The following is a 12964-nucleotide window of genomic DNA, read 5'->3' on the forward strand; positions in this document are numbered from 1 at the left end:
ACATATAAAATGGATATACACATAGGAATAAATTGATCATACTATATATGCATATACATAATATAAAGAAAATGCTATGTGTATAAATATACATGGCATTCTGCATGCATATATCATATATTTGTATGTCTGTATGTATCTGAGGTGCCTTTCATGATAGCACATGGACAGGTGGAGAGTTATTTGTATATTATATTTATGTGTTTGTGTGTGTATGTGTGTACATATATGATCGATCTTTCTATGTGTACATATATGCACAAATGTACATATTTTTGTAGATGTACCACTGTGCCTACATATGTATACACATGTATATAACATGTAGATATGTGTGTATGTGTATGTATACTCTGCCTATACTAACTAAATTAATAGCAATATGGTCATAGATATATAGGCAGTGATAAGATTTCAAGATAGATATAGATAAATATAAAGATAAATATGACCAAAGTTGCATGTGACCCAAATGACAATGGAAAGACACATGATGGCTAGAAGGGTACTACACTATAACTTTTACATAAAGAAGTGGTAAAAAAAAATGACCCTCATGGAAATGTAAAATCAAAAAAAAAAAAGTAGTGGGCAGGTCAAGTAGTAAAGGTGAGAGACAAGTAATCTAAGTACACTCAAGATATTACATGATCCCAAGGAAGACCTCTGGTATGCCAAGTGGATCTTCTTTGGAATTTATTAGAAATGACACAGACAAAAGATATAAACTTAGAACTGTATAAGAGAAAAAGAATGGGAAATTGCAATGCTCCGATAACCCCAAGATTCTCCATTAAACAAAATCCCGTCCTTTTAATACCTGAATCCTCCAGTTATGTTACATGGTTGTCAGGAAAGAACAAAATTTGCAAAGTATCAACATTTCAAGTCACCCAAAGGGCAAGAGAAAGAAGCCTGGTGACCATGAATAGACAACAGCAAGATACCAAGGCTGCGTTATGCACAAAGAATACTGAAGAGGATAAAAGTATCAAAGATATGTGTGACTAGAAAAAGATTCGAGCTGCTCTTAAAATGGGAGGGAAAATTAACATTTCCATAGCCCATGTGCTGCTCTGGTCTACGCATACATTTGAGGCCTTTAGGAAAGGTCCAAACATGTTCTTTTTCTCCCCCAGCCTCTACCCCTAGCAACGCCATGGTGTATCTACGGAAGGTTAAATAGAATAAATAGATTAGGTTAGAATAAGTAAAATAGAATATAGGAAAAAAAAAAGGAATGTATGAATTGCTAGCTGCACCTGTGGAGGGAATACCCACACAAGTGATATCACAGACTGACTGAAGTACTGAACTTTTTAATTTATTTTAACTGTTGATTTACATTTTTTATTCTGTTAAGGCCTTTAGAGTGAAGAGCGATTCTTGTCCTGCATTACTTATGGAAAAAGACAGATTAGTTTTATAATTATTTCACAAATGAGTACTTCATCTTGTAAAGGCATACCTCATTTTATTGCACTTTGCAGATATTGTATTTTTTACAAATTGAAGGTTGGTGGCAACCCTGCATTGAGCAAGTCTATCAGTGCCATTTTTCCAACAGCATGTGCTCATATTGTGTCTCTGTGTCACATTTTTGTAATTTTCACAATATTTCAAACTTTTTCATGATATTATAGTGATCTGTGATCAGTGATCTTTAATGTTACTATTATAATTGTTTTGGGGAACCACAAATCATACCCATATAAAACAACAAATTTAATTAAAAAACGTTGTGTGTCATGTACAAAAATATTTATAGAAGGTCTCTTTGTGGTGGCAAAGAACTGGAAATTGAGGAGATGCCCATCAATTGGAGAATGGCTGAACAAGTTGTGGTATATGAATGCAAAGGAATACTATTGTTCCATAAGAAAAGATGAGCAAAGGGCAACTAGGTGGCACAGTGAACAGAGTACCAGTCCTGGAATCAGGGGGACCTGAGTTCAAATCGGGCCTCAGACACTTGACACACTTACTAGCTGTATGACTTTGGGCAAGTCACCTAACCCCAATTGCCTCACCTTTTCCTCTCCAAAAAGAAAAAAAAGAAAGAAAGAAAAGAAAAGAAATGATGAGCAGGAAGATGTCAGAAAAAACCTGGAAAGATTTACATGAACTGATGCTGAATGAAGTGAACAGAACCAGAACATACACAGTAACAGCAACATTGCAACACTGCAACACTGTGTGATGATCAACTATGATAAACTTAACTCTTCTCAACAATACAATACAAGACAATTCCAAAAGACTCATGATGAAAAATACTATCCCTAACCAGAGAAAAAACTATGGAGTCTGAATGCAGATAGAAGCATTCTATTTTCACTTTTTTTTAGTTTTTTAGTTTTTTCTTTCTCCTGGCTTTTCCCTTTTGTTCTGATTCTTCTTTCATGACATGACTAATATGGAAATATGTTCAACATGATTGTACATGTATAACCTATATCATATTGCTTTCTGTCTTGGGGAAGGAGAGAAAAAGAAAAATTTTGAACTCATAATCTTATAATAAAAATGAATGCTGAAAACTATAATTGGAAAAAATAAAATACTATTAAGTAGAAAATAAATAAATATTGCATGTGTTCTTACTATTCCACTGACTAGTCATTCCCCTCTCTCTCCCCTTTCCTTCGGCCTCCCTATTCCCTGAGGTACAGCTATATTGAAATTAAGCCAGTTAATAACCCTACAATGACCTCTAAGTGTTCAAATAAAAGGAAGAGTCAATTATGCAGCAAACTTCATTGCTGTCTTATTAAGAAATTGCCACACCCACCCTCCCACCCACCTCCACACCCCCCCCCATCCCACTCCCACAGAAAAAAGATTATGATTTGTGGAAAGCTCTGATCATGGCTAGCATTTTTTTTTAGTAATAATGTATTTTTAAATCAAGATATGAACATTTGTAAGTATGTACATTTTTAAGATATAATACTATTGCACATTCAATAGACTATACTATAGTATAAATATAACTTTTATATGCACTGGTAAACCAAAAAAATTCATGTGACTTGCTTTATTGTGATACTCACTTTATTGTGGAGGTCTGGAATCGACCCTTCAATATCCCCAAGGTATACTTGTATCATAAAAGGCATAGAGCTAGGACTTGCATAGATGAAAAGATGACCCTTATCTGTTCTAGTGATCTTATTTTCCTTGAGGTTTGGACCTAAGATTTAGGATTCACTTTTTGAATTGTTCCAATTTGGAAAAGTTATTAGTAGATAAGGGAAGAGACTCAATTAATCAGATGTTCCCCAAAACAAATGAAAATGCCCTGAGGTAAACATGTCAAAAAAGGAAAATGACAAAATTTGGAGGGACTACAAGAAAATAGTTACATTCATGAACTATTAGAGAAGCTGTGAATTGGTATAATTATTCCAGAAAGCAATTTGAAAATACGCCTCCCAAGGTTACTCAACGGAGTATCCCATTTTATATAGCAATGCTACAACTAAGCCTATACCCCAAAGAGAGCAAAGAAAGAGGAAAAGGATCCATATGCACAATCATATTCAGAACAGCTCTTTTTGTAGTGGCAAAGAATTAGGAACTAAGGAGGTGCCTATCAATTGGCTCAACAAATTATGGTACAAGAATGCATGAAAATACTATTATTCAGGAAGAAATTATTAAAATGATTATTTTTTCCTGAATCTTGAATCTATGGTATTTCTGTTGGGAGGTATGTAGCATGCTTTCTGATCCATCCTCTGGAATCCTGGTTGCTCAATGTGCATTGATCAGAGTTCTGAAGTCTTTCACAATGGTTTGTTTTTACAATACTGTTAATGAATATAAAATATTCCCCTGGTTCTGTTCATTTCATACTATATTAATTCATACTGGTCTTCCAGTCTTCTCTAAACCATCACTTTAATACATATACACACATAAAATATGGATTCAAATATTTATTAAGCATCTACTATACACTAAGCTCTATGCCAGAGTGGGTACTAAGGATATACTGACAAAAGCAAACAGCACTTCTCCAAAAGGAGTTTATGCATCATAGAAGGGCAATATGGTCTAAGACAAAGGTGTCAAATACCAGGTGTCAAACACCAAGCCCCAGGGAGAGTGGCACCAGATTAAAATTAATTGGGAAATATTTAACAGAATAAACAAAAATACAATAGAAGACTGATATTCTTAATATATGGCTTTCTAAGGCAATATGTAGCCTCAGAGATACATATGTAAGATTTGGTGATACCTATTTCTACTTGAGTTTGACACCACTGATCTAGAGGGCATTGGCCTAGAGCCAGCAACTCTGGGGTCAAATGCTACCTCTTATATTTACTAGCTGTGTGACCATAGGCAAGTCACTTAATCTCTCAGTCTCAGTTTATCTCAGTTTATCATCCATAAAATGAAGGTGTTGGCACTGATCCCATGAAACTAGAAAAGAGAAAGTGTGTGTGTGTGTGTGTGTGTGTGTGTGTGTGTGTATTTCAGTGCATACAGTACTTGGCCTGGACTCAGTAAAACCTGAGTTCAAATCTGACCTTTGACACTAGCTATGTGACCTTGGGCAGGTCATTTAACACATCTGTTCTTCAGTTTCCTCAACTGTAAAATGTAGTTAATAATCATATCTATCTCCTAGGGTTATTGTAAGGATAAAATGAGATATTTGGAAAGTGTTTTGCAAACTTTAAAGTACTATATAAATAAACGCTACCTATACAACCAGTATTCTAAAAGTCTTAGAGCATTATAAAGTTTTAAGAACTTAAAACTTAATTTTAGTGGGGGGTGGAGTCAAGATGGCAGAGTAGAAGCACTACCTCCAAGTGGCTCCAGTTTCCACCTTCCCCAATCCATGTAAAAAGGGGACTCTGAACAAACTTTGGAGCTGCAGAATCCACAAAATGACACAGAGAAGCTAACCTCCTGCTGAGGACAGCCCAGCAGGCCAGCAGGAATCAGCCAGCACAGTGTTCTAGGAGGAGAGCCCAGGCCAACGTGAGCCAGAGGTTTTAGCCTCCCAGGGCGGGCCTGACCACCACCGGCTGGAGGGACTCCAGATCAGTAGCAGCTGTGGCCGTTTCCAGAATCATCAACTCATAGATGTGAAGGACAAAGTGAGAGATCAGTGCAGTCTGGACTTTGGGACCCAGTAAGTGGGAGTGCATGGGCTTTTGCCCCCGCAGGGAGAAGCTGCTGAGACACCAGCACAGCCAGCCAGCGCCAAGTGGCAGCTTCAGCTCCTGGCCTGCAGAGTGTGGGAGGACCAAGCACCAGTCTGAGCGGCAATCACTTTTGCTTTAACCTGCTTGGATATGGATTGCAGTCTAGGGTGGAGGTACTGGGGTGTGTGTCCAGCTTGCCAGAGCATGTGGAGGCCTCAGAAAGGGCACCCATCAAATACCTCCAGCAGCTGAGGAAACCCCAGCATTTGGGACGAAAGCTGCCTTGTCTGGTGGCAGAGTCCTACTGCAGCAAAAAGCCCAGGGATCAAGTGACTGAGGAGTGGCATGACCAGGCAAAGGAAACAAAGCAGACAGAAGATTCCAACATTAGGCTCCTATTTGGGGGACAAAAAGGAGCAAAGCATGGAAGAGGAGGAAGACAGTGAAGTCAGAACTCCTGCACCAAAAGCTTCAAAGGAAAATAAGAGCTGGTTACAGGTCATAGAGGACCTTAAGAAGCAGATAAGAGAAGTGGAGTAAAAGTTGAGAAGAGAAATGAGAAAGATGCAAGAAAATTATGAAATGAGAGTCAACAGCCTGACTGAGGAAAATAACACCTTAAAAAATAGACTAATTAAAATGGCAAAAGAGGCTCAAAAAGGTTATGAGGAGAAGAATGTCTTAAAAAGCCAAATTTGCCAGATGGAAAAAGGATCTCAAAAGCTCACTGAGGAGAATCATTGCTGAAGAATTAGATTGGAGCAAATGGAAGCTAATGACTTTATGAGAAATCAAGATGCTGTTAAACAGATCCAAACAAATGAAAGAATAGAAGGTAATGTGAAATATCTCATGGGAAAAATCACTGACCTGGAAAATAGATCCAGGAGAGATAATTTAAAAATTATTGGACTGCCTGAAAGCCATGATCAAAGTAAGAACCTAGAAATCATCCTCCAGGAAGTTCTCAAAGAAAACTGCCCTGATGTTTTAGAACCAGAGGGAAAAATAGAGGTTGAAAGAATCCACTGACCACCTCCTGGAAAAGATCCCTAAAAGAAAACTCCTAGGAATATTATAGCCAGGTTCCGGAATTCCCAGATTAAGGAGAGAATATTACAAGCAGCCAGGAAGAAACAATTTGAATTTTGTGGAAACACAATCAGGATAACCCAGGATCTGGCAGCTTCTACACTGAGGGATCGAAGGGCTTAGAATATGATATTCCAGAGGTCAAAGGAGCTGGGATTAAAACCAAGAATCACCTACCCAGCAAAACTGAGTATCATGTTTCAGGGGGAAATATGGTCATTCAGTGGAATAAAAGACTTACAAGCATTCTTGATGAAAAAACCAGAGTTGAATAGAAAATTTGACATTCAGATACAAGAAGCAAGAGAAGCATGAGAAGGTAAACAGGGACAAGAAATTATAAGAACTTATCAAATTGAACTATTAACATTCCTACATGGAAAAATAATAATTGTAACTGATGAAACTTTTGTCAGTATGAAAATAGTTGAAGGGAATAGAAATATATATATGTATATATGTCTATATATGACGGTATATGGGCACATGAATACATATGTTAATGTGTGTATATATGTTTACAGGTATACATAGATAGAGGGCACAGTACCAATTTAACAGGAAGGGATGACACTTAAAAGGTGAAATTAAGAGGTGAGAGAGGAATATCATGAGAGAAGATGGGGAGAGACAGAATGGGGTAAACTATCTCATAAAGAAGAGGCAAGGAGAAATGGTTACAATGGAGGGGAAGAATAGGAAGGCAAAAGGGAATTGGGTCAACCTTATTCTCATTGAATTTGGCTTGAGGAGGGAATGAAATACACACTAAATAGGGTATCTCACCCTACAGGATAGTAGACGGGAAGGAGATGTGAGGGGGGATGATGGAAGGGAGGACAGGCTGGGGGGGAGGGAAGTTGGAAGCATCCACTTTTGAAAAGGGAAGGGATCAAAGTAGAAAACAGAACAAGTGGGAGGTGGGATAGGAGGGAGGGGAATATAGTCAGTCTTTTACAATATATCTACTATGTTATTGTTTTGCATTAGCTACACATGTACAACCTATTCTGAACTGCTTATCTTCCCAGTAAGGGTGGGTGACAAGGGAGGAAGGGAATGAATCTGGAATTCAAAGTTTTAAAATCAAATGTTTAAATATATATACACTAGTATTAATACTATTTTATATGTAATTAGGATGTAAGATATAAAGGCACTGGGGCATAGAGATCCACCACGCCCTACTGAAAAGTCGAAAGGGGTATGGGAGAAAATATGGTAGAGAGCAGAATGGAGGAGGGGATATCCTGTGGGACTGCTATTTTGGGGCGGTGGGTAGGGGAAAAACAGGGAGAAAATTTGTAACTCAAAATCTGGTGGAATGAATGATGTAAACCAGAAGTTAATAAAGCATCTGAAAAATGGAAAAAATAAAAAAGTAAATATATATATATATATAAACAAAAAAACTTAATTTTAAAAACTAATGGACTTAAAAGCTCTTCAAATTTAAAATTGCATTAAGGCTTTTGGGACATATAAACGCTAGTTAAATTGATGTATGATTATTGATACAGATATATAAAATATACAGATATATGCAATATACAAGGTAATTTTGGGGGAGGGAGCACTAACAGTTAGGTGAATCAGAAAAGGTTTTAAAAGGGCATGTATGTGTGTTATAATTAATGCTTTTCTATATTATTAAGTACATATAAACACAAATGTAGATATAAACTCATATAATATATGCATAAATGGAAAACAATTATTTCTCTGCATGGTCTCTCAAACTTGAGGCAGTGATTTATAATAAAACAGTGGCTCTGGAGTCAAGAACCTAGCTGCGGTGGTCACAGCTGTGTCACTTAAACACTCTCAGTCTCAGTTAGCTTACTCTAAAATGCCAGTAATAATAGCTCCCGACTTCACAGAGTTGTTATGAAGCTCAAATGAGATGTTTGTAAAGTGCTCGGGGAAACCTTATAGAGCTATATAATCTTAGCAATTTATTCTTATGGTTTAACCATAAAAACGACATCTCACCTGAGCGGACAAGGTCTAGGCTCTCAGGTGCACCGAGGCGGCCCTCTTTCTCCTCCCCGCCCAACCAGAAGGCAATGTCGCTGCAGGGAGGGTGGCTTCCTCCACTCCCGGGAAAGCTTGCGCAGAGCCTGCAGCTGCCAGGTATGGTACGGAAGCTCCAGCGCCCTCCATTTTCAGGGCTAGTTATTCAGCAGGTGAGTTGCTACACATCATTTAGCACCTTCTGGCTTCCGTGGCCAAGGGCTTCCCATCTGTATGGACCGACTGACACCCTCTTCAGGGGTCTGATGAGTGCGGGCATCACAGGCATAGTACCGGGTTCGGCCCGCGTGGGTTCGCTAGCTTTGCTCAAAGGCGGCCCATTACACACTCGCATTCCTAGCCTGGAAGCTGGCTTCGTTCAAAGTTTGAAAATCAGTTGAAATCCTTTTGGGCCCAAGATGTCTAACAATTTGCTTTACTCCATAAAACTGCTTAGCAGCGAGTGGGTCCCAGAGGAGAATGGGCTGCCAAGGAGGGAGCAGGAGGTTGCAGGGGAGGGAGATACGGGGCAGTAAGGGGAAAGGGGATTTACACTGCTGTCTGGGAGCCTAGGAGCTGGTCAGGGAGAGGGGGAGAAACAGAGTGGGGGTAGGGGTAATACTCCCCGGCACCCCTCCCCCGCAATACCCACCACACCCCTCACCCAAGAGCCCTTGAGACCACAAGCTGGCAGCGCACTTAAATGGGCCATCCGGGAACCGCCTGGAGCCCCTCCTCTTCCTCCATCTCCTCCTTTCACTTAGCAATAGCACCCGCTAGCCTGAAGGAAACTTCAGAGGGAACCAGCTATTATAAGTGCCCTCAGACTCTCTCCCTTCTACCTAGCTGGGACAACTGATATGCAAGTCAGGACCACTTGAAAACTCCATCAAGAGTTGCCTAAGGGCTTTGTCCTGTCCATGCTTGGAGACCTGGTAGTGTGGTGCTGTCTGGGTTCAAATCCTTCCCCAGGTATTTACTAGCTAGCTGTGCGATGCTGGGCAAGTCCCTTAACCCTTTTTTCAGTTTTCTGATGGGGGGGGGGGGGTGTTGGGGGATGGCGGGTAGGGGAGGAATAGACTCAAAGATCATAGCCCAGATCTATGATTTGTTCTTTTCAAGTGCATTATTTTATTTGACCCTCATAAAATCCTATGATGTACTACAGGTGTTATCACCATACTCTTTATATAAAGGAAAAATATTTGTTAAGAAGATATTCATTAAAATATGCAACATAGCACCTAGACTTTCAAAGTGAAATCAATATTAAAGATAACTGAGTTCAACCCGTGCCCTCATTTTACAAGAGCCCATTTCACAGGGGGAGGTCCTAAAGTGGCAGAGATTTAAACCCAGAACCACTGATTCCAAATGCTACATGTTATCCACTCTGCCAGCAGTGCTTTCATCTGACTTCTATTTGGCAAAGTGCTTCACCCACTTCATTTTATTAATTACCTATTTCAAAACAGTATTTGTTCCCATTCAGATACATTCAGTATGTGTGTATGTGTGTTTCAGAACAAATACAAGTCTAACTAAATAGCTGAAGTTTTTTATTAGAAAGGATAAATGATAAATTAACCCAGAAATACAGAACCCTAGTGTTGTCTGTATAGGATTCAAAGAAACTTAAGCTTTTCTGGGCTTTATACAATGTGAAGTTATTTTTATACAACTCTCCTAGATACAGTTCTTAAAACATGACAATAGCAATGTGTATTGATAAATATGTATTTGCAGCCATCAAAAATATTCTGAAACAGAACAAGCCTATTAACATTAAAAAACCCTAAGTACCAGCCAATTTTTGAGCCAAAAAATGATAGTTTCCAGATGAATTGTAGAAAATAATTTTCACTGTTAGATTAATTTTTGAAGTACTGGATCCGTTTTATTTGCTTGTGTAACCATCACAAGGATTTTGTATTTCTTGGTATGTTTTTTTATTTATCCTTCCCACTTAATTATATCAGCACATACTTATGTCTGTATGCATACATGTATACATATATGCATTGTATATATGGTTACATGTAATAGAAGATCAACCAATTAATTCCATCCCTATGAGCATAAAAAGAGTGTCACTGATTCAGTACAGAGAAGAAGCTGGAGAGCTGCTCCTGGGAGAGTTGTGATAACTGTCCAATGAACCTTTGGAGCACATGCAGGCATTCTGTACAGTGGTTCTGGTGTGCTAATCATGTGAGCAGCCTCTTTGATTGACAGTAGTTGTGAAATCAGAAGGGACTGGGGTGCCTTCAAAAGGTATAAGTTGTCAACCCTGTTCTCTCTCGGTTGGACCTCATCTCTTGTCTTGACTGCTTCCCTGGATAGCATCTGGTCAGAGACAATGCTGTCTTCCACACCAAGGCCAATATATGGCCCTCAAATACAGGCCTTGGCTCTTGGCCTTGATGTTTGTCATTTTGTTTTAGGTGAAGTTGGAGGCTACTAATTTGTTTCTTTTTCATTAAGTTTATTGTTTTCATTTTTCAAGTAACAAGAATTTTTTATTAATTTGTTCTTCCCACTACTAACCTCCCACTGAGCAAATTTTAAAAATGAAAACAAAACAAAACAAAAATCCTTCAATCCATACCTATTTTGTCTAGCAAAACAAATCCTCACATTAGCTGTGTCTGAAAATGTGTATCTCTTTCTTCATTTTAAATTCATTATCCCTGTCAGGAGGTGAGTGGTGTGTTTCCTCTTCTTTATTTTGACCTCATAATTTATATTATTGTTATTGATCAAAGTTCTAATGTCTTTCAAACTTGTTTTTCTCTAGAATGTTGCTATCATTTTATAAATTGTTCCCCAAGGTCTGTTTGTTTTTCATTCAGCATGAATTCATAAAGGTATTCCTAGTTTCCTCTGAAATTATCCCTGAATTCTTGAAATAAACCCAACTTGATCATAGCAAATAAACTTTCTAAAATATTGTTGTAGGCTGCTTGCTAATATTTTATTCAAAATTTTTTTCAATAGTGTTCACTAGGGATATTGGTCTGTGGTTTTCTTTCCCTGCTTTGACTCTCTTTGGTTAACATTTCAATACCATATTTGTATGATAGAATTAATTTATCTTTGAATTTTTAAAACAATTAACTTGGGAATCCATCTGGTACTAGAATTTTGTTTTCTTCTTTTAATTTGGGAGTTTATTTATGAATTGTTCAATATCTTTTTCTGATATTTTATTATTTAGATATTTATTCTCTTGTTAATCTAGACATTTTGTATTTTTGTAAATAGTCATTTATTTCCTATAAGTTGTCATTTTGTTAGCATATAATTAGGCAATATAGTTTCTAAAATTTTCTTTGTTTACTCTGCAATTAATATGAATTCTCCTTTTTCACTTCTAATACAATTTGGTTTTATGTTCCTTTTTTAATTTGATTATGTTTATCAAATTTATTAGTTTTTTTCTTTCTGAAAAATCAGTTCCAGTTATTTATCAATTCAATGGTCTTTTTAATTTAAATATTATTAATCTCATAATTTTGAAAGTTTCTATTTTGTTATTTAATTGGGAGTCTTAAATTTTTTTAATCTACACCTAATTTTCTCTTTTGTTGATAAAAGCATTTAGAGATATATACTTTCCCCCAGAAATGCTCTAGCTACAGTCAATAAATTTTGATATATTGTCTCATTGTTATTTTCTTTGATAAAATGCTCTATTTTTTCTATAATTTGTTTTTTGACCCACCAGTACTTTAGAATTATGATAGTTGGTCTCCAGTTATTTTCTCATTTTTACTTTAAGGGACATTATTGAAAATAATTTTATTTCACTATGATCAATAAATGATATATTTATAATATCTGCTTTTATACATTTTTGGTTAGGTCTTTATGCCCCAGTACATGATCAATTTTCACCAGTGCCATAGACAGCTAAAAATTATGTAAATTCTTTTCTATTCCCATTTAATAATTGCCAAAGAACTGTCATCTCCAATTTTTTTCTAAAGTTCTAATTAGATTCTTAACTCATTTGCTGTTATCTTTGGATTAAATGTGTTTAGGTCTGAAATGGTGTGGCAGCAAGCACCCCAAGCCTCCCCGGAGTCGCTGCCACCACAGGTTCTTGGATCTGCTTTGATAAAGGAAAGCAACTCAAAATGGGTTAACGAGCTTACTTTAATCAGTCAGATATGTATCATTCACCTAGTTTAGGGGAAAAAGGTCAGTACCCCAAACTTCAGAATACACAGACAGAATTATCAAGTCAGAGAAACAGATCAAGTAGACATTTCCAAACTGTCCAACCATTACATCCATACCAAACAACATCTGGGTTTTTACAGATCAAGTCACAGAACACTTCTCAAAGTGAGCCCCCAAAACAATGCTACACATCAGGGCTTATATAGCCTTCTCCTGGCTCAGGGAATGTAACAACCTTATTGACTCACTGGCCAATCAAGAAGTATCTTCTGAAAAACAAGCCTCCCACCCCAGGCTCCAGGTGCACTTTAGCCTAGGGGCAGGGAAGATCTTTAAATTTACATTCCCATTACAAATGGTTACTAAGTTCTAGTGCTATTAGAGTATTATAATCCTATTGCACCTGGTCTCTTGCCTGGGCTCCTCCCTTCAGGGGAAAGGAAGTAACACAATTCCTTCAGCTTTGCAACCTGTCTGTCCCTTCACTGCCTTTAAGGCCCACAATG

General features: G+C 37.6%; 2 long non-coding RNA genes across 2 annotated transcripts in view; one reads left to right on the forward strand and one right to left on the reverse strand.

The window, feature by feature from the left end:
- Positions 1-8974, reverse strand: part of LOC138147367 (uncharacterized) — a 51354-nt gene extending 42380 nt beyond the window's left edge. The window contains exon 1 of the long non-coding RNA XR_011164783.1: positions 8253-8974. This is a non-coding gene — a long non-coding RNA (uncharacterized lncRNA). The remainder of the gene's footprint in view (positions 1-8252) is intronic.
- Positions 8356-12964, forward strand: part of LOC138147368 (uncharacterized) — a 38260-nt gene continuing 33651 nt past the window's right edge. Inside the window, exons 1-2 of the long non-coding RNA XR_011164784.1 lie at positions 8356-8446; positions 9120-9245. This is a non-coding gene — a long non-coding RNA (uncharacterized lncRNA). The remainder of the gene's footprint in view (positions 8447-9119; positions 9246-12964) is intronic.

Source organism: Petaurus breviceps, unplaced genomic scaffold, assembly GCF_028583685.1.
Source record: "Petaurus breviceps papuanus isolate PSGF00001 unplaced genomic scaffold, PetGlider_PUasm1.0 90792, whole genome shotgun sequence".
Classification (NCBI taxonomy): domain Eukaryota; kingdom Metazoa; phylum Chordata; class Mammalia; order Diprotodontia; family Petauridae; genus Petaurus; species Petaurus breviceps.